The sequence below is a fragment of the Oncorhynchus gorbuscha genome, linkage group LG10 (assembly GCF_021184085.1).
Source record: "Oncorhynchus gorbuscha isolate QuinsamMale2020 ecotype Even-year linkage group LG10, OgorEven_v1.0, whole genome shotgun sequence".
Taxonomy (NCBI): Eukaryota; Metazoa; Chordata; class Actinopteri; order Salmoniformes; family Salmonidae; genus Oncorhynchus; species Oncorhynchus gorbuscha.
In genome coordinates this window covers 70,863,615-70,886,575 of record NC_060182.1, presented here as the reverse complement: position 1 = coordinate 70,886,575, position 22,961 = coordinate 70,863,615, and the positions used below count along the sequence as shown (strand labels likewise).

The following is a 22,961-nucleotide window of genomic DNA, read 5'->3' as shown; positions in this document are numbered from 1 at the left end:
CAAATCTATTTTGATTTGTTGAACACTTTTTTGGTTACTACATGATTCCATGTGTTATTTCATAGTTTTGATGTCTTCACTATGTAGAAAATCATTTAAAAAATTAAGAAAAACCCTTGAATGAGTAGGTGTCAACTTTTGACTGATACTGCATATAAAACACAGGGATATCACATTGACAGAGATCTGACAACAGCAAAGCTATATGAGCCAATTTAACAGGTTGCTGGCTGCTCACACTCAAAAAACACAAGATGTCATATTAGAGTTACTAACTCCAGTGCTTTTAAAAGCCATGATGTCGTGTCTGCTTTTCCCCCATGCTGCTATCTCCAAGGTCCTTTGTGAGAACAAGAATCATACCCTGACAAAGACAAATGTATACTACTGCATAATTCAGTTTGGCATTCAGACATACAATAATGTACAGTAAGTACTACTATAGAAAAAATGATGTATTTGGATCATGTGCAGTGTTTTGATTGTTTTCTTCCTTGGAATCTTACTACTTGTCCCTATTGTGTCAAAACATGCCAAACCTTCATGATCAGATTACAATGATTTTAGAGGAGAGCCATGGTCGGACAACTTCTGAGCTGAGCTGAGCTGTAAACTGTGAAACTAGACAAACTAGATTGTTCAGTGGTCGTGGTTGAATACTATGATAAAAGTATGTTTAGTTTGAAAATGAAAATAGTTTAGATCAAAAGTCACTTTAGTAAAGCAAGGTAATTGCTTATTGTACACAACCATCCTTCGTTTCAGAATATGTATGCTAGTTAGTTGGTAAATAATATATATATATATATATATATATATACGAAAGGTTGTGTTAGTCTATAGGGCTTTACGGAGGGAGGCATAGACTTGTAGAAATTAGGTGGCAGTAAGACACAGCAAATACGAGTCAAAGGTCCAAAAATAAATCCTCAGTGGTATCTTAAACACAACTTGGTATCTTAAACACAACTTTTGATGTTTTGTTGCATCTTAACCAAAAGCTTTAAAGCATGAGAGGTGACCCAAGCATTGTTATCCAAGCCTTGCAATCTATTATTAATATACCGCAATGTTACCCTCAGGAATATCATGTTTGCGGGTGTCCTACCACAAAACTCTATTGAAGAGACCTAAACCATGTCATTACAATTCCAATGATAATGACAGCTTCAAAATGCTCAGGGTTATTTCAGTGTTCTACTCCCTGTCATAGCAATTAGCTTTAAATTTAGTCCTCAAACTCTGTGCATGATGCCAGTGCAAAAAGCTATATGCTTAAATTTACAGTAACTACACCCTGACATCTGTGATATACTTTTTTGTTCAACTTTTGGTTGAAGAATGTTCCTTGGGCACCTTCAAGTTTCTCCATAAAGCACAATTTGGAAGCCAGTTGAGAGAGGGCATGTAATGTGACAGTAGCTTTTGACCCGCAATAACTTTACATTGTTTATTTCAGTTGGTTCAGGTACTCAGAGCCTGCAAAGTCAACTGCAATTTGCTGACCTTTTGTGGCTTCTCCGCAATTTATGTAATCCAACAAAACAGTGTGATCCTGTTGGCTGTGTAACCTGACAGCGGCCCAAGGTTCTTCCCAGGACACGCAGTACAATATTCCTCTTAGAAGGGGTGCAAATGGTACATACCAGGGGCTGCACCGCATCCCTCATGTAGGCCTATAAACAGATCTGTGTCAATGTGTCACGTGTGCTATATTAACATATTCACATGACAAGAGGATCAAGAAGCAGAAAATCAAGGATCAAGGAGCAGAAAATGAACATGTCTTTCTTGATATTCATGCAAAGGTCTGTTCATTTCTTGTATTATGTAGCTAGCCTAACTTTATGGCGTGTAGCCTGTTCATTTGAATATGTTTTTGTGTGATTGCATTCTAAGTCAAATTGACGTGTAGCCTGTTCATTTGAATATGTTTTTGTGTGATTGCATTCTAAGTCAAATTGACCTGGAATAGTTTTGTATACTGTGCATATGACAACCCCGGCTTCAAGGGGTTTGTGAAGTAGACTGCTAACATGTCCACAGCCAGTGCCACATGATATGGTTTCTATGGCATCAAAATTGTAAAACACAGGTTCCCCAGCAGCTTGAAGTGAAGCTTACCTAGCTAGCCTATAAGTGCCCCATTCATTCTTATCAGTTCAATGATCGTATCCAAAACTATGCCCAAGAAGAAATGGAAAAAAAGGGAAATAATGATCATGTTAACGGGTAAGACAAGTTCTTTGCGTTGTCGTCATGGCTTGAATTAGGTTAGCAGCAGCTAACTTAGTTATCACACTGGGGGTAGTTAACTTTAACTAGCTATTGTTAGGCAAGGTCTGTGTATGTATAGCTACTACAACTCTTTGTCCAAATTGTAGGTCTACAAAAAGAAATGAGGCAAACAGGAGTCAAAAGCCAATAAAGGGTCTGACATTTAGAAGGAAAAGGTCAATGCTACTCTTCTTTAGCTTTCGCAGAAGCAGCAGCTGTTCTTCCTGGTGTCCACAAAACAAAAACACTGGTACACTGATAGTCACACAAAATGTAAAATACAACGATATACAATTTTTTTTTTTATTACAAAAAATGATCATATCCATAACGCCCCTGTTCCCTAACTTTGTTGTTGTTGTCGATTACAAGGCTGGAGGGACCATTTAAAAAGTTAAATAAAACAGGCCCTTGAGGAAAATGAACAGCTGGTAAGTATTTAGTCTTTGTAAATTAAGTTTGGGTAACTAACCTCCCAGGTAAGTCTTCCATCATGTTGACCTAACAGCCACATTCAAAAGAACACGGAGTGACTAGACAGTTTACATCTTACAGGGCACAGTGTTCTTTATAATTAGGCAGTCCCTATGCTAACTTATATGAAAAAACAAAGAAAACAAAAACTAAAAACCTACCCCATACACTTTCAGCCATACAGTCAGAAATTATGTTTTGGTAATGCCCTTCTTTGGATACAGAAAATAAGTTGGTAAAATGTGCATGGTCTCAAACATATAAAAACTAGTTTGTATAGGCTAAGAAGGTTTCTTTCCCTCCTGTGTCATATGGATTGTTTGTGCTGGTGTGCAACTTTATTTACGGGTTAATTTTGACAGTAGATCTCTACAGAGAGAAATACATCACATCGATTGGAGTAAAGATATTAAATATCTAACTGCCGTTCGAATGGTCAAACAACAAAATGTGCCACTTTAGCTGACAGTTGTTTTCCATCTCCATGCTGGTAAAAATGGGACCCAATAAGCTTTTGAGAAATAAGATGCTCGGTCTGGACCAACTTAAAACACGCCCATTTTAGACATGCATGGCATTGTCACTTACGCCATTGTAGCACTAATTTGGGAAAATTATTTTCGTGGTTGACCCTATTGATGTGATCACAACATGCCCCTCAACCCCCTTTGCTCATTGTAAAGTGTTAAATGGTTCATCTTGAAAATTGACTTAGCTAATGGAAATCATCACATAAAAGCACTCAGAGAACAGGAGCCCCGTGGCATCTGTCTCAAATTAGTCTGACAATGTTGAAAAAGTCAGCAACCAAACAATTATATCATCAAGATATTTAGCAGCTGTCATTTTCCAGTCATTCCACTGGGTCAGTGCCATATTTTCTTTTCAAATTAAAAGCACAGCATTAGGAATAACAGAGAAGAGAAAAATGCTAAACTTCTTAAGCACAAATCTGTCCATCTGATTAAAGAATGCAAGGTTTCTAAAGAAAGCTGTGGCTAATTGAATTGATCCCTGTCCTAAGTGTATAGAGCACACAGTCACATAGCAGAATAAGTGGCATCTAAAGTAGCATGGCATTCATAAATTAATCTAAAGAATAACAATTAGGCATAACATTATAATCAAATGGTTGCTAACCTATCATTTAGTCATCATGTACCTGACTGTGGGTGAATGTTTTGCTTGCCTTCCATAACTTTGTCCACTTTAGTCATTTCTGACTAGGGTGTACACAGCAGCATTTAAACTCGGATTTCAGCCTCAGACTGATTTGGGTTTGGTTGCAAAGGCAATACTTCATCTGAACTTTTAGATGTGATTCCCAGCTGTTCTCCTCCGGGTTCCTGGAAGCTATGGTAATTTCCTCAGAAAATCTGCATCAGTTATATTTCTGAAATAGCAGCTGCCATCTCACGTACAAATATGAAGTGGACACACACTTCGCTTTGGAAAGTATACATTCTCAAACTGTTCATTGTATACGTAAAGTAGCTAATAATATCGGTATACAGTATTTACACCTGTGCTATCTAACCTCCAATCGAGCTTCAATGCCATACAACACTCCTTCCGTGGCCTCCAACTGCTCTTAAACGCTAGTAAAACCAAATGCATGCTTTTCAACCGATCGCTGCCTGCACCCGCATGCCCGACTAGCATCACCACACTGGATGGCTCCGACCTTGAATATGTGGACACCTATAAGTACCTAGGTGTCTGGCTAGACTGCAAACTCTCCTTCCAGACCCATATCAAACATCTCCAATCGAAAATCAAATCAAGAATCGGCTTTCTATTCCGCAACAAAGCCTCCTTCACTCACGCTGCCAAGCTTACCCTAGTAAAACTGACTATCCTACCGATCGTCGACTTCGGCGACGTCATCTACAAAATTGCTTCCAACACTCTACTCAGCAAACTGGATGCAGTTTATCACAGTGCCATCCGTTTTGTCACTAAAGCACCTTATACTACCCACCACTGCGACTTGTATGCTCTAGTCGGCTGGCCCTCGCTACATATTCGTCGCCAGACCCACTGGCTTCAGGTCATCTACAAGGCCATGCTAGGCAAAGCTCCGCCTTATCTCAGCTCACTGGTCACGATGGCAACACCCAACTGTAGCACGCGCTCCAGCAGGTGTATCTCATTGATCATCCCTAAAGCCAACACCTCATTCGGCCGCCTTTCGTTCCAGTACTCTGCTGCCTGTGACTGGAACGAATTGCAAAAATCGCTGAAGTTGGAGACTTTTATCTCCCTCACCAACTTCAAACATCAGCTAGCTGAGCAGCTAACCGATCGCTGCAGCTGTACATAATATATTGGTAAATAGCACACCCATTTTCACCTACCTCATCCCCACAGTTTTTATTTATTTACTTTTCTGCTCTTTTGCACACCAATATCTCTACCTGTACATTTATCACTCCAGTGTTAATCTGCAATATTTCTAATTATTCGCCTACCTCCTCATGCCTTTTGCACACATTGTATATAGACTCCCCTTTTTTTCTCTGTGTTATTGACTTGTTAATTGTTTACTCCATGTGTAACTCTGTGTTGTCTGTTCACACTGCTATGCTTTATCTTGCCCAGGTCGCAGTTGCAAATGAGAACCTGTTCTCAACTAGCCTACCTGGTTAAATAAAGGTGAAATAAAAAAATAAAAATTTAAAAACACCTGCTGTATAGAGAATATCATTTTCTTTGACTCCAAAATCCAAGTAATATACAGTATAACTAACTCTGATTGGTTGTTGCAGGTTTCAGAGTTTCAGAGTCTTAAATTCATTGAGCTGGATGAGAACTTCAAGAGATCCATCGAGTTCAGGATGATCCAGGGTGAACTAAAGACTATCAAGGAGTTTGGGGGGAAATGAAGCACAAATGGACAGGAGCTCAGTAGTATGAGAACAAGATGGACAGAAACCTTGTTTCATAGCCTGAAGTACCACTCTTGATTGTGAATGATTTCATAGTTCTATCAATGATCATCAACTCTCTGTTTTCTAGATTAAAGAAAGTATGTACATTGCAGAGAGGGAGCACAAGTAAAGCCTAGCTAGAATGGAGCACACATTCTTCAGTGAAAAATGTATGATGACTGTCGCTTTTTAAAATTATTTTGTACATGAAAAATACACTTAGGGAAAACTAGCCTTGGGCTAATCAAAAAGTATTGGATTTAATGGGTAAAGACGTTTAGGTGTGAAAAGCCTAACTGAGCTATAGAGAGGGGGGCGAGAGGAACAGTGAGTACTGTGTTCGCTGCAGTTTCACCTAGAGGAGGAGGCAGAGCAGAGGATCGCCCAACTGGATGAGAGGGCCCACAATGAAGCCGTTGTGCGAGTGTCTCCGCTGGCCAATTACAAGCTAATTTTACTGTTCAAACTGCACCTTCAGGCCAGGAGAAAAAAAAGAGGCCAAATAAATAACATGGGAGGGAAACCAAGGTTCTTGACCACACCAGTTTGTCTTCCTTACGATAGTGTACATCACCTAAGCCAATGATGACATCCCAAGCAGTTCCAGAATGCCTTGCAGGGTTGCAGGGAAGAGGGTCCTGGTTTGGAACAGTGGGGAAGACCTCTCTGTGTACTGTATAGTTCGAAAGCCATCTGAGGACAGACTAGGTACTATATATACACTTTGAAGTCTGTGTTCTTTTATAGTCCATAAATGATCTTCAACACTGATACTGTATTGCCAGTTCTATACTTCAGTTCTTGGTGATTTATATTGTATATTTCAGACCAATTTGGTGACTTAAGGCAAATTAAAACCAAATCTTCCCCAGCATTCTAAGCTTGGAATTTGATATCACTCAATTTTCTCTACTACATCACCAAACCCAGCACACCACCTTTATGCCATTTATACCTTAGAGAGAGTTTGGCACATGAAAGGTAAAACTGTCAGGCAGCGAGACAACGCTTCATATTCAACAACAACTTTGGTAGCCTAGTGCCTGGCTGAGACTAAGTGGAGAACCTGAGGAAGATGACTGTCATTGGCTGAGGAAAACGCCTCCCTGGCACTGCATAAGGTACACCAGCCCCAATGGCGCCACAAACAGAACTGTAGGCATTCATCATCTCAATACCATCTCAATAACTTGTCTTTAAATTGTTAAACACGTGACAGATCTCCAGAGGACATATTTCAGATGGTATTTCCCATTTTATTTATATTTGCTGACCCCATGTTTGTTTTGCTTGCGGCCCCTCATACCCCTCACCTCCAGTGTGAGCTGGTGGCTGGTGGTTGTGGCAAGTTTCCACTGGCTTCTGGGTTCCAAGTCAGTGGCTTCCCCCCTCAGTATTTTCGGGGCACTGTTTCTCTGAAGCAAATACCATAGTCTCACCCATTATTTCGATAAAGTGAGGACAGGATGAAGTCACCCCAGCTCAGTCCTTCTTCCATGCTCCAGCCTCCTTCCATTCCCTTCCACGCTCCATCCATTTCCTTCCACGCTCCACCTTCCATGCTCAACCCTCCTTCCATGCTCAACCCTCCTTCCATTCGGCAATTAAGCCCCCCCAAAACATTATTCATTCATCAACATGCCATTTAGTGGCTTTAATTAACTACATTACCTTGGAGAAAGCCATATGTATATTGTCATGATGATTGCAACCATATTTTAAGACTAACCCCTCAACGATTCCTATATTTCCCACCCCTAGAAGACCAGTGAGCTGATGGGAGAATGTGTCCCAGGTGAGGCCCCAGGAGATAGCAGAGCTGAGGGGGAAGGTGGGGACCCTGGAGCAGGCCCTAGGGCTCATGGTGGGTGAGTTTGAGAGACAGCACCAGGCCCTGGACAGCACCCAGGCCGGCCAAGTTGAGTTGGACAAGTTGCAGAAGCTGCTGGCCATGCGGGAGAAGGAGATGGGGCGAGTGAAGCGGTAGCCACAGCATTGTGTAGCAATGCACAGAGCTAGAATGATTCTTCCAGGAGGCCCTGGGCAAGGTGAAGCATGAGATCCAGGCCTGCCGGCTGCAGTACAGCCAGGAGGCCCACCGTAGGAGGATGAGTAAGGCCTGGTCAGGCAAGCAGGAGTACTCCTGAATCCACACCTCCCCCCAAAACCCCTCACAGCACCAACAGTGTCTACACCGACCTGGAGGAGGCTGAGAAGTGGCCTGCCTGCGGTCATCACCACCACTTACCGTACATTGCCCCATTTCTCTGGTAGCAACTCCTTGTCAGCTGTACATGATTCAGCAGTCATCTATTCAAAACACAAACACTGTACACTGTTCAAAATTTGACAAATAATGTCTAGACTGTTCCTACATGAAAATCAATTTTTCCACTACACTTGTGTTTCAGGAAAAATCTCCAGAGCAACAGGGTTGACATCTCTGAACTCACGTGGGAGCAGAAGGTGAAAGAGCTTAGACTGCTGTTTGCCAAAATGAACGGACAGAAAGCAAGGTAACAGCTAGCTACTACATCGTGTGGGTCCTGTGTTGTCTGCCAGCAGACATGCTCATTGTTAGCTTCCCTCTTTTCTATTTCTACTGCGTTCAGTTTAGATGATACCATCAATTTGGAATCATTAAACATGAAAACAAAACCCCTGGCACAAAGAGTTGAGATGAAAACGCAGAGATACCATAAGAAGCACCAGCCATGCTACAGTCTGAGGGCCTTTAAGACATTTAAAAAGGAGTCACAAATAAACAGCTCTTTGGTCAGCAGAAGAGGATACCATAAAACATCAGTTTATGGTAACATCAACATCATTTTCTTTTCCGTACAGCTGCTTAAAAAGAAGGAAGAAAGAGTCTGGGCACAATAGTAAAAATAGGGCCGGCCACAGAGTCCTGTGCTTGGAAACAAACATCTGGCCACGCCGATTTGCCTTCAGCCTCTTGGCCCCACTTCACGTGCACAAGGAGTTTATTTAGTTCTTTGAACGCCTGTGGTTAGGGAACAGCTAGCAGCATAATTGTCAAGTTGAGTGCAGGGGATCTGAATGTATATGGTGTCAACATTGTCCTGGCGTCTAGCCTTGCAAACAGAGCATTTGGCGACCTAGGATGAATTTACAGAAACCCAGTAGAGTAGAAATCATAATGACTCTCATTTCTGCAGTCTACAGCTAGAAAGAACTGAGAGATGCCACAATATGGGAAAACATTCCTTTTTAAAAATCTACAGCATTTCAATCTACTCTTCCTTTTGCAGGAATCTGAGCCAACCTTTGGTGTTGTTGGCATTCCCAGATAGGAACCAGAACGACACAGATCCCGGGTAAGACACCAAAACAATACTTGAGGAGAATGTCCTGGTTTCTCTTTGTAATTACAAAGCGGTAGATTTATCTGTTCCATGGAGCATGTTTAAACACCAGCAGTGAGAGTGATTTATCAGACCTTGTAGATTTGTTGTTACATAATGACATATGCCTTGCAGAATTACAGAGGAGCCGTCCCTTGTGACCATCACCCGGGCGCCTGTGTGTACCCTTCCCTCCAACCCCAGCCGGATATGCAGAACACATGAGCTCCCCGACAGTCCCCTGCGGTGTTTAGTGTCACGGTCGGTCTGAGAATTTTGCTGCTCCAAAATGAAGTCTCCAGAATTATGTTAATGGTTTTGCGAAAAACATTTGTGTGGTATTTTCTGATTGTCATCATTTAAAGCGTACTAAAGGAAAACGTCTCACTTTTTAAAAGGAGTCAGGACAGACAGACGAACGATAAAGGATTGAATTAAAACGGATGGCTTTTTATTCAAATGCAACCTGTACTGAACGTAATGGAATATTGACACATGCAGGAATAACTGCACCACAGGATGTGTGCATAACACACATTTCTAAGATCCAGATGAACTGAATCCATGATTAATAGTGGCATCACATTTGGCAGCTACACATTCATCAATATCATAATGTTGTTGTGGCAGCGTATTTTGAACACTGACGTTGCATAGAAGAAAAGCTATGCAAGTATTTCACACTGTTTTTTAGCTCCTTTTTAGCTCCTTTTTCGCATTATTGCCAAAAACGTAACATAGATCGTCATGATCTGTAAGAACCCTTGGGAGCTGCTAGCCTAATATACACATCATTACTAAAAACTTGCATAGAACAAGGGTACTGTTAATCAACAATGAAGCCAAACTATTTATCCATAGTGAGTGAGTGAATCTTGAGATACCATTGAAGAAGAAAAAACACATCTGTGGGTAATTAGCAACTTATGGCGACGGGACTGCACAGTAGTTTTGACATTTTGCTTCACAAAAGACATGGGAAATGTTTTCCTCCAGACCAGTTAGCGTCCCATGGTTGGCATGTAAAACTGAAGGAGTTTGCACAGTGGAGTCTTCTGCCTTCCATTGTGAAGAACAGTTTTGATCTGTGTGTAAATCTGGATGCCCAGTAGAAAGTAGGGAAGACAACTATACTATGCTGCTCTGTAACTAGATATGTGGCATCATGACCGTATTACATCACTGAGAACATTAAACAAAGCTGAAAATCTGGACTGAATACAGTTGGATTTGACCAGTTATCACTAGTTCAGAGGACCGGGTGGTTTACATCACTAGTCAGCCACAGAATCTCCAACCTTCATGTGGAAATTGTCCAGCACAACCTCCTGTTTGTCTACCTTACCTTATGTCAACTGATACACTTTTGCCGTAGAGGTTGGTGTCTCCTCTGAAAGAACCTCGTGAGCCAGTGAAGGAGAACATGGGCAGAGGAACAGGGATAGGAACATTTATCCCAATCTGAAAAACACAAACTTCCATTACTGCACTGGAAATGCAAGCTGTTGACGCAAACAGGATCAGGGCAACTGGATGAGTAACTCTGGGAGAGGAAGGTGTACTAAATTCATGAAATTCGTTACATCAAACCGAAAAGCATTGCTTGTTGTTTTTGAGGCCACTGGAAACTCACGGTTGGTTGAGAATGTTTGAAAAAGCAGGAGTGACTTTGGACACCGGAGTCCAGCCTTTTGGCTGAGGGAGCGAAAAAATAGGAGGCTTTTTTTACAGCGAGGTTTGTAGGTGATTACAGCACATGGCCTACCCTACACGGTGTCCTCCGTCATGTGAAGAGATAACACTGGGTATAGCTGAGGCCTGCAAACAAATAGGGTAAAGTCGGGCCATATTTATGCTTTAAATATTTAACAGGTCCTAAGGAATCCCTTTTGAGTTTAATTTAAGATTCTCTCCTATAATCCTACCAGGAAAATGTCTTTCAATGTCCCCCTGTTTTGATTAAAAAGGCACATATTTGCTATAGCTATTTGTAGTCCACATGGGGCCAGGTGGTGAGGGGCAGAAGAGTTGATTTTAGAGCAGAAGCAAACAAGGCTATACTTTTCATGGAAAATAATTATTGTTGAGTGTATGTTTTAGAACAGAGGTGCGATGTCCACCTTGTTTAAGGTATAGACATGGCAGAGGGATATGAACTGCTCCATTCTCCCAGGACATAGGGGGGGACACAGGGGTCCACAGCTACTCACCTGGCCTATGTCCACCTCGTGAGTGTATTTGCGTGCTGTGGCTACGTTTGTGGTGAAGATAGCTGTGCTATTGCCATAGGGGTTATCGTTGAACAGGCTGATGGCATCATCTAAAGATTTAGCCTCCAGGACCACCAAAACAGGCCCAGGGACCTCCTCAGTATAGCACTTCATCTGGGGCTAAGATAAAATGAAATGACAGATTCAGGATTTGCACAGAAATGAACAATTTTTGGAATTACAGCGTGTCATCTGCAAGCACACACAAACTTACTGTGACATTGCCGATGATGGTTGGTCCCAAAAAGTTGCCATTATCATAGCCCTGGACTTTCCTGCCGTTGAGCAGAAGCTGTGCTCCCTCATCCACCCCACTCTGGATCAGGCTGTTGACCCTCTGCTTGGCCTGAGAGATCAGGGGCCCCACGTCCACTCACACCTTGTCCCCTGAGAGGGTTCCCAAAAAATAACCTGCAGTGAGAACTCTCCCTCACAGCCACACACATTCACACGAATACCCCTTTAGCCACACACAAACACAAAATCCCAGCTAGGGTGAGGGGCACCCAGCAGCACTCACTCTAAAATGGCTGTTTAAATGCAGCCACACAAATTAGAGAGTATATCATTGAAAATAAGAGGCATCCTTCATTCTTCTCCCCAACAACTTCTTTTCACAAAGACGTGATGCTCTGAGCTACTCTTAAGTGTTTGGCGCAAATGACACCGCAAATTTGCAGCATGAGTGACTCAAGCCCTCTCTCCCAGCTCAGCCCCATCTGAAGTTATGGTACAGCTAAGAGGCGAGACGTGGTTAGAGCTGCGTGGGTGGCTTTAAGAGGACTAAGCAGAGGGCCCATTAGGGCTGGTTAGGGTGGGAGGTGTGAGCAGGGTGAGGTACCTGCGTTAACGCGCAGAGCCTTGGCATGTTCCACCACTTCAGGCAGCCAGCTGAGGGCCTTGCCCACCAGGATGGCTGTGGAGAGGGCCATGCAGCGCTGTTCTGGTTCCCTGAATCCACCAGCTGGTTCAGAGTGTTCTTATTGGCATCAGGCATCACCACACCATGGTTCTTTGCTCCCTACAGCAGAGCATAAGGGGGAAATGTTTAGCCTCCTAGCACTTGACTTGAATACCAAGGAGAGTGATCCAATTCAATTAAAAGCCCATTACATCATGTCTTCAATGTGGTTGAATGCAGATTCAAACAGAGATGGCCTCAAAAGTTCATCCTCTTAAAGAACTTTAGTGAGCAATATATAATAATAATAATAAACAATAAAAAGTACAATATTGTAAGTGCTTTACATTATATCAGTGCATTTCATTTGTAGAGGATGTGAATGTGTTAAATATTAGACTTCGGTTCTACAAAGTATGGGAACCTTATCTAAATTACCTAGAACCTGAGGTATCAGCTATTATGCTGCAAGGATTCTCTTAGAGAATGGTGGTGATCTTAGTATTTCAGAATTACACTGAAACGTCTTGGTTTAAACTGAGCTTTTTTGTTTAATTTCTGTTTGTAAGTTTGTTTAAAATGTATGTATTGAGAGACGCAATGATGGGGATGGGGTGAGAGAAGTGCCGAGCAGGAAGAGGAAAATGGTGTGGGTGTGTGTACAGTGGGGCAAAAAAGTATTTAGTCAGCCACCAATTGTGCAAGTTCTCCCACTTAAAAAGATGAGGCCTGTAATTTCCATCATAGGTACACTTCAACAATGACAGACAAAATTATTTTAAAAAAAAATCCAGATAATCACATTGTAGGATTTTTAATGAATTTATTTTCAAATGATGGTGGAAAATAAGTATTTGGTCACCTACAAACAAGATTTCTGGCTCTCACAGGCCTGTAACAACTTCTTTAAGAGGCTCCTCTGTCCTCCACTCATTATCTGTATTAATGGCACCTGTTTGAACTTGTTATCAGTATAAAAGACACCTGTCCACAACCTCAAACAGTCACACTCCAAACTCCACTATGGCCAAGACCAAAGAGCTGTCAAAGGACACCAAAAACAAAATTGAAGACCTGCACCAGGCTGGGAATACTGAATCTGCAATAGGTAAGCAGCTTGTTTTGAAGAAATCAACTGTGGGAGCAATTATTAGGAAATGGAAGACATACAAGACCACTGATAACCTCCCTCGATCTGGGGCTCCACGCAAGATCTCACCCCATGGGGTCAAAATGATCACAAGAACGGTGAGCAAAAATCCCAGAACCACACGGGGGGACCTAGTGAATGACCTGCAGAGAGCTGGGACAAAAGTAACAAAGCCTACCATCAGTAACACACTACGCCGCCAGGGACTCAAATCCTGCAGTGCCAGACGTGTCCCCCTGCTTAAGCCAGTACATGTCCAGGCCCGTCTGATGTTTGCTAGAGAGGATTTGGATGATCCAGAAGAAGATTTGGAGAATGTCATATGGTCAGATGAAACCAAAATATAACTTTTTGGTAAAAACTCAACTCGTTGTGTTTGGAGGATGAAGAATGCTGAGTTGCATCCAAAGAACACCATACCTACTGTGAAGCATGGGGGTGGAAACATCACGCTTTGGGGATGTTTTTCTGCAAAGGGACCAGGACGACTGGAAAGGAAAGGAAAGAATGAATGGGGCCATGTATCGTGAGATTTTGAGTGAAAACCTCCTTCCATCAGCAAGGGCATTGAAGATGAAACGTGGCTGGGTCTTTCAGCATGACAATGATCCCAAACACACCGCCCGGGCAACGAAGGAGTGGCTTCGTAAGAAGCATTTCAAGGTCCTGGAGTGGCCTAGCCAGTCTCCAGATCTCAACCCCATAGAAAATCTTTGGAGGGAGTTGAAAGTCCGTGTTGCCCAGCAACAGCCCCAAAATATCACTGCTCTAGAGGAGATCTGCATGGAGGAATGGGCCAAAATACCAGCAACAGTGTGTGAAAACCTTGTGAAGACTTACAGAAAACGTTTGACCTCTGTCATTGCCAACAAAGGGTATATAACAAAGTATTGAGATAAACTTTTGTTATTGACCAAATAATTATTTTCCACCATAATTTGCAAATAAATTCATTAAAAAATCCTACAATGTGATTTTCTGGATTTTTTTTCTCATTTTGTCTGTCATGGTTGAAGTCCACCTATGATGAAAATTACAGGCCTCTCTCATATTTTGAAGTGAGAGAACTTGCACAATTGGTGGCTGACTAAATACTTTTTTGCCCCACTGTGTGTGTGTGTAGGCCACTCCAGGACCTTGAAATGCTTCTTGAAAAGCCACACCTTCGTTGCCCGGACGGTGTGTATATATACACACACACACACACACACACACACACACACACACACACACACACACACACACACACACACACGTATGTGTAAGTGAGTGCTGTTTTTTTGTTGCTTTGTCTCCGTTTTTGTATCTCTTAATATGGGTGAAAATTGTGAAATGCCAATAAAAAAAATACTGTTACAAAAAAATATAGACTAACTTCCACAACGTGTGTAACTGGCTGTCTGGCTCAATCCCTGTTCCAGCTGTACAGCTAATCAGCCAAATTGGAGAAGAGAAGCAGAGGGGACATCCTTCAACAACCGTTTCTAAGCCAACACTGCCACCCTCTGTTTATTTCTAGAAACAACATATGCATGTCAGACTTGCCATATTGGACTGTACTCTCTTGCAGTTTTTGGATCCCATCTTGGACTGTACTCTCTTGCCGTTTTGGGATCCCATCTTGGACTGTACTCTCATAAAAGCAGAACTTAATATTTGGTACAGAAACCTGTTTGCAATTATAGAGATGATACGTTTCCTGTAGTTCTTGACCAGGTTTGCACACACTGCAGCAGGGATTTTGGCCCACTCCTCCATACAGACCTTCTCCAGATCCTTCAGGTTTCGGGGCTGTCGCTGGGCAATACGGACTTTCAGCTCCTTCCAAAGATTTCTATTGGGTTCAGGTCTGGAGATTGACTAGGCCACTCCAGGACCTTGAGATGCTTCTTACGGAGCCACTCCTTAGTTGCCCTGGCTGTGTGTTGTGTTTCGGGTCGTTGTCATGCTGGAAGACCCAGCCACGACCAATCTTCAATGCTCTTACTGAGGGAAGGAGGTTGTTGGCCAAGATCTCGCGATACATGGCCCCATCCATCCTCCCCTCAATACGGTGCAGTCGTCCTGTCTCCTTTGCAGAAAAGCATCCCCAAAGAATGATGTTTCCACCTCCATGCTTCACGGTTGGGATGGTGTTCTTGGGGTTGTACTCATCCTTCTTCCTCCAAACCAGGCGAGTGGAGTTCAGAACAAAAAGCTCTATTTTTGTCTCATCAGACCACATGACCTTCTCCCATTCCTCCTTTGGATCATCCAGATTGTCATTGGCAAACTTCAGATGGACCTGGACATGCGCTGGTTTGAGCAGGGTCCCCACAATGCGTGCGCTGCAGGATTTTAATCCATGACGGCGTAGTGTGTTACTAATGGTTCTCTTTGAGACTGTGGTCCCAGCTCTCTTCAGGTCATTGACCAGGTCCTGCAGTGTAGTTCTGGGCTAATCCCTCACCTTCCTCATGATCATTGATGCCCCACGAGGTGAGACCTTGCATGGAGCCCCAGAATGAGGGTGATTGACCATCATCTTGAACTTCTTCCATTTTCTAATAATTGCGTCAACAGTTGTTGACTTCTCACCAAGCTGCGTGCCTATTGTCCTGTAGCCCATCCCAGCCTTGTGCAGGTCTACAATTTTATCCCTGATGTCCTTACACAGCTTTATGGTCTTGGCCAGTGTGGAGAGGTTGGAGTCTGCTTGATTGAGTGTGTGGACAGGTGTCTTTTATACAGGTAACGAGTTCAAACAGGTGCAGTTAATACAGGTAATGAGTGGAGAACAGGAGGGCCTCTTAAAGAAAAACTAACAGGTCTGCGAGAGCCGGAATTCTTACTGGTTGGTAGGTGATCAAATATTTATGTCATGCAATAAAATGCAAATTAATTACTTAAAAATCATACGTGATTTTCTGGATTTTTGTTTTAGATATCCGTCTCTCACAGTTGAAGTGTACCTATGATAAAAATGACAGACCTCTACATGCTTTGTAAGTAAGAAAACCTGCTAAATCGGCAGTGTATCAAATACTTGTTCTCCCCACTGTATATCTCAGAGAACAGCAGGTGATGGGGCATGTCACTATTCTCTTACCGTCCTGCCTGCCATGGATGATGTTCAGGGTCCCATATAGCATCCCAGTGTCCTGCAGCATCTTGGCCAAGAGCATGATGCAGGCTGGCACCCGCTCTGAGGGGTTCAGCAGGTAGGTGTTGCCACACGCCATGCCAACGGGCAACATCCACAGAGGGATCATGGCGGGGAAGATGAAGGGGGCGATGCCGGCACACAGCCCGATGGGCAGGCAGCATCTTTGGTGATGGAGGGTCTTCCCCAGCATCAGGGAGTTGATGCTGCATGTGTGCTCTACTAAATCAAAACCAGTTGTATTGATCACATACATATTTAGCAGATGTTATTGCGGGTGTATCAGAATTCTACCACCTCTGGAGACGGAAGTGGATGTTCGTCAGAGATAGAGAGAGACGAGCTGGGTCAGTCACAGAATGTGTGTCACTATCCCTCACACGGGGACGGTCACAAGTGATAGACCAAAGATCTCTTTACATTATTTCAATGTCTAGGTCACTTATGGAAAGATGAACCATTTCCTTGGCTGCACCACAAGTATCCACAGAAGCTAAAAGACCATATCCCCAAATATTTCCCTTCGGAAAGGCTGGTGGACATGAGACTTATGCAATCCTCTGAACACATCCCCCTCTGCATCTGCCAGAGTCTCGTCCATCTCCAGAGTAATGCTCGCAGCAAGCTCTTACTGTAACAAGACACACACACACCATGAGTCAACACACACCAAATCAGCTTCCTGATTTAAAATGAGTAACTTGCATTAAAGTAAACCCGAGCAACAGTAAGGGTAAACCAATTGTATAGAAGCATGCTAAATATGTCGGGTATAAATGTTTCAAATGATTGGGCAAGGGCATGCAGGGGTAGTCTTTAAACCCTATAATATGACAAAAAAAATGTGCCAAGTTCATGTTGCTAAATGTGCAATGAAGCGTGGATGATGAGATTTTACCTTTGCTTCTGTTTATTTATTTAAATTTAACTAGGCAAGTCAGTTAAGAACAAATTCTTATTTACACTGACGACCTACTCCGACCAAAACCGGACGATGCTGGGCCAATTTGGCGCCGCCTTATGGGACTCCCAATCAGGGCCGGATGCGATACAGCCTGGAATTGAACCAGGTACTGTGGTGCTCTTGCACTGAGATGCAGTGCCTTAAACCACACAGGATTGTATTGTACTTCAAAACAGGTTGTAAAACATGTTCAATTTAAAATCCGTTTGTCATATACAGTCATGGCCAAAAGTTGAGAATGACACAAATATTAATTTCCAAAGTTTGCTGCTTCCGTGTCTTTAGATATTTTTGTCAGATGTTACTATGGAATACTGAAGTATAATTACAAGCATTTCATAAGTGTCAAAGGCTTTTATTGACAATTACATGAAGTTGATGCAAAGAGTCAATATTTGCATTGTTGAACCTTCTTTTTCAAGACCTCTGCAATCTGCCCTGGCATGCTGTCAATTAACTTCTGGGACACATCCTGACTGATGGCATGCTGTCAATTAACTTCTGGGACACATCCTGACTGATGGCATTCTGTCAATTAACTTCTGGGACACATCCTGACTGATGGCATGCTGTCAATTAACTTCTGGGACACATCCTGACTGATGGCATGCTGTCAATTTACTTCTGGGACACATCCTGACTGATGGCATGCTGTCAATTAACTTCTGGGACACATCCTGACTGATGGCATGCTGTCAATTAACTTCTGGGACACATCCTGACTGATGGCATGCTGTCAATTAACTTCTGGGACACATCCTGACTGATGGCATGCTGTCAATTTACTTCTGGGACACATCCTGACTGATGGCATGCTGTCAATTAACTTCTGGGACACATCCTGACTGATGGCATGCTGTCAATTAACTTCTGGGACACATCCTGACTGATGGCATGCTGTCAATTAACTTCTGGGACACATCCTGACTGATGGCATGCTGTCAATTAACTTCTGGGACACATCCTGACTGATGGCAGCCCATTCTTGCATAATCAATGCTTGGAGTTCATCAGAATTTGTTTTTTGTTTGTCCACCTGCCTCTTGAGGATTGACCACAAGTTCTCAATGGGATTAAGGTTTAGGGAGTTTCTTGGCCATGGACCCAAATAGTGATGTTTTATTCCCCAAGCCACTTATTTATCACTTTTGCCTAATGGCAAACTGTTCCTGGATGGTTGGGAGAAGTTGCTCTCGGAGGATGTGTTGGTACCATTCTTTATTCATGGCTGTGTTCTTAGGCAAAATTGAGAAGCAACGCCACACATGAATGGTCTCAGGATGCTTTACTGTTGGCATGACAAAGGACTGATTTTCTCTAGCCTTGTCCTCGTCAACACTCACACCTGTGTTAACGAGAAATCACTGACATGTCTGCTGGTCCTTTTGTGGCAGGGCTGAAATGCAGTGGAAATGTTTTTGGGGGATTCAGTTAATTTGCATGGCAAAGAGGGACTTCGCAATTAATTAAAATTAATCTGATCACTCTTCATAACATTCTGGAGTATATGCAAATTGCCAGCATACAAACTGAGGCAGCAAATTGAAAATTAAAATTTGTGTCATTCTGTACAACCACTATAATGAACAGTTTATTATAAACATATTATTTATATTATTAACTAACCACAGAGGACGAGTAACATGCGACCAACCTTCTGGTAGAAAGCAAGAGGTTAGCAATTGCTGCAAATAACAATAATGCATGAGTTCATGCATTTATTGTGAATCGTATCATTCCAACTCTCAGCTATATAGCATGAGAAGCAAAGTAGATGCACTAATCCTACTACCTCATAGTGGGGTGGTTCTGATACCCAAAGCTGACAAGGTGAAAAATCTGTCTATGTGCCCTTGAACAAGGCACTTGCTCCAGGGGCTCCGTACTGTTATGGCCAGACCCTGTAAAACACAGGTGTCAAACTCATATCATGGGAGGGCCAAATGTATGAGGGTCTTCGCTCCTCCCTTGTACTTGATTTATGAATTTTGGTCAATAATTAGTAAGGAACTCCCCAAACCTGGTCTTCTAGGGCTGAATTGAAAGGAAAAAACAAAAACCTGCAGACACTAGGCCCTCCAAGGAATGAGTTTGACACCTCTACTGTAAAACATTTCACTGCACTGTCCGGTGTATGTGACAAAAGCAAATATCATTTTTAACTTCCAGGCCTCTTGTTTGGACGGGATTAATGTACAACTACGGCAATCCGGAATGTCATAGAAGTGCAACTGGCACATAAAGGTGAATGTCGGGGTCAATTTCACAATGATTTTCAGATGGATTACTAAAAGCTAAAAATGTATGAATTAAACCATTTAGCTGCACAGCACACATGGGAGTCAACCCTCTTATCGTCAGTAAAGGATACCTGGTTGTTCCTTAAAAGTGCTTTCCTCACCATCTTAAATAAGCATGCCCCATTCAAGAAACGTAGAACTAAGAACAGATATAGCCCTTGGTTTACTCCAGACCTGACTGCCCTTGACCAGCACAAAAACATCCTGTAGCATACTGCATTAGCATCAAATAGCCCCCGTGATATGCAACTTTTCAGGGAAGTTAGGAACTAATATACACAGGCAGTTAGGAAAGCAAAGCTTTTTCAAACAGAAATTTGCATCCTGTAGCACTAATTCCAAAAGGTTTTGGGACACTAAAGTCCATGGAGAATAAGAGCACCTCCTCCCAACTGCCCACTGCACTGAGGCTAGGAGACACTGTCACTTCCAATATATCTACAATAATCGAGAATTTCAAGAAGCATTTTTCTACGGCCTGCCATGCTTTCCACCTGGCTACCCCTACCAACAGCTCTGCACCCCCCGCCCCGCTTCTCCACCCAAATCCAGATAGCTGATGTTCTGAAAGAGCTGCAAAATCTGGACCCCTACAAATCTGCTGGGCTAGACAATCTGGACCCTTTTCTAAAATTTCAGCCGAAATTGTTGCAACCCCTATTACTAGCCTGTTCAACCTCTCGTATCGTCTGAGATCCCTAAAGATTGGAAAGCTACCACAGTCATACCCCTCTTCAAAGGGGGATACACTCTAGACCCAAACTGTTACAGACCTATATCCATCCTGCCATGCCTTTCTAAAGTCTTCGAAAGTCAAGTAAACAAACAGATCACTGACCATTTCGAATCCCACTGTACCTTCTCCACTATGCAATCTGGTTTCCGAGCTGGTCATGTGTGCACCTCAGCCACGCTCAAGGTCCTAAATGATACCATAGCAGTCATCGATAAAAGACAGTACCGTGCAGCCGTCTTCATCGACCTGGCCAAGGCTTTCGACTCTGGCAATCACCACATTCTTATCAGCAGAATCAATAGCCTTGGTTTCTCAAATGACTGCCTCGCCTGGTTCACCAACTACTTCTCATATAGAGTTCAGTGTGTCAAATCAGAGGGCCTGTTGTCCGAACCTCTGGCAGTCAATGGGGTGCCACAGGGTTCAAATCTCAGGCTGACTCTTTTCTCTGTATATATCAATGATGTCGCTCTTGCTGCAGGTGATTCTCTGATCCACCTCTACGCAGACGACACCATTCTGTATACATCTGGCCCTTCTCTGGACACTGTGTTAACAAACCTTTAAACAAGCTTGAATGCTATAAAACACTCCTTCCGTGGCCTTCAACTGCTCTTAAATGCTAGTAAAACTAAATGCATGCTCTTCAACCGTTCGCTGCCCGCACCCACCCGCCAGACTAGCATCACCACTCTGGATGGTTCTGACTTAGAATATGTGGACAACTACAAATACCTAGGTGTCTTGTTAGACTGTAAACTCTCCTTCCAAACTCATTTTAAGCATCCCCAATCCAAAATTAAATCTAGAACTGGCTTTCTATTTTGCAACAGAGCCTCCTTCACTCATGCTGCCAAACATACCCTCGTAAAACTGACTATCCTACCGATCCTCGACTTCGGCAATGTGATTTACAAAATAGCCTCCAACACTCCTCGACAAATTGGATGCAGTCTATCACAGTGCCATCCGTTTTGTCACCAAAGCCCCATATACTACCCACCACTGCGACCTGAATGCTCTCATTGGCTGGCCCTCGCTATATATTCGTTGACCAAACCCACTGGCTCTATGTCATCTATAAATCTTTGCTAGGTAAAGCCTCACCTTATCTCAGCTCACTGATCACCATAGCAACACCCACCCGTAGCATGTGCTCCAGTAGGTATATTTCACTGGTCATCCCCAAAGCCAACACCTACTTTGGCTGCCTTTTCTTCCAGTTCTCTGCTGTCAATGACTGGAACGAATTGCAAAAAAAATAAAAAAATCACTGAAGCTGGAGACATATCTCCCTCACTAACTTTAAGCATCAGTTATCAGAGCAGCTTACCAATCACTGCACCTGTACACAGCCCATCTGTAAACAGCCCACCCAACTACCTCATCCCCATATTGTGATCTTTCGTTGATCACACCAGTATTAATGATACATTTTAATTATTTTTGCCACAATGGCCTATTTATTGTTTACCTCCCTAATCTTACTACATTTGCACACACTGTGCATAGATTTTTTTATATTGTGTTATTTACTGTACGTTTGTTTGTGTGTAACTATGTGTTGTTGTTTTTGTCACACTGCTTTGCTTTATCTTGGCCAGGTCGCAGTTGTAAATGAGAACTTGTTCTCAACTGGCCAACCTGGTTAAATAAAATGTTAAATAAAAATAAAATAAAAATATAGCTGCACACCTTGACAGGCAGCAGATATGATAAGCACTTTAAAATAATAATACTAGCAGGAAGTTGGTTTGGTACCCATTTCTAAGGAGGAATACTTCCTAAAAGTGACATACAGAATAGTCGATAACAAGACAAGCGCCAAGCCACGACATTATCATTTTGTAAACAAAGTGAAACATATCAAAAGCATTTAATCGTCATTAACTCGTGGGTAAAACATTATAACATGATTTCTTACACCTTTCTTCAACAGTGATCTCGATACAGTCCATGTCATGATGAAAATGTGTTTATTGCTCGATTTATCCCCAAACTATGTCCCTGGCCAGCAGTGTCAACAGAAACACTTCAAATGTTCTCCCTCACCTACATCGACAGAAAAGAGGGAGGGATCTGGAAATAGCTGATCACTTATTGACGTAGAACACCTCCCACAAAAATATGAACCTTATTGATTGAAATTACAATTGTATTAGCCAATCTCTATGTAAAATTATAGACGAACCAACTTTTTAGAAAACATTTATAAAGCGCAGCTCCGTCTTTTTGACAACTCGACTGGGTTATTTATGGTCCACCACAGACAATAGCTGAATATGATCCAAAGATAATGATAGAGGTCTCTATTGGCCAAAAGGCTATTTTAGAATGGGCAGCGCCACTTAGGGCATCCACCATTTTAAATGTAGTCAACTGGGTGGGACTTCTACTTTTGTTGGCTGATCCCTCCCGGTGACCCTGTTGGAGTCTTGTCAAACCAGGTCAT

At 42.6% G+C, this 22,961-nt stretch overlaps 2 pseudogenes; one reads left to right on the top strand and one right to left on the bottom strand.

The window, feature by feature from the left end:
- Positions 1-6,766: 6,766 nt before the first annotated feature.
- On the top strand, positions 6,767-9,317 carry LOC124046933 (annotated as a pseudogene).
- A 730-nt stretch (positions 9,318-10,047) lies between these two features.
- On the bottom strand, positions 10,048-22,274 carry LOC124046932 (annotated as a pseudogene).
- Positions 22,275-22,961: the final 687 nt, after the last annotated feature.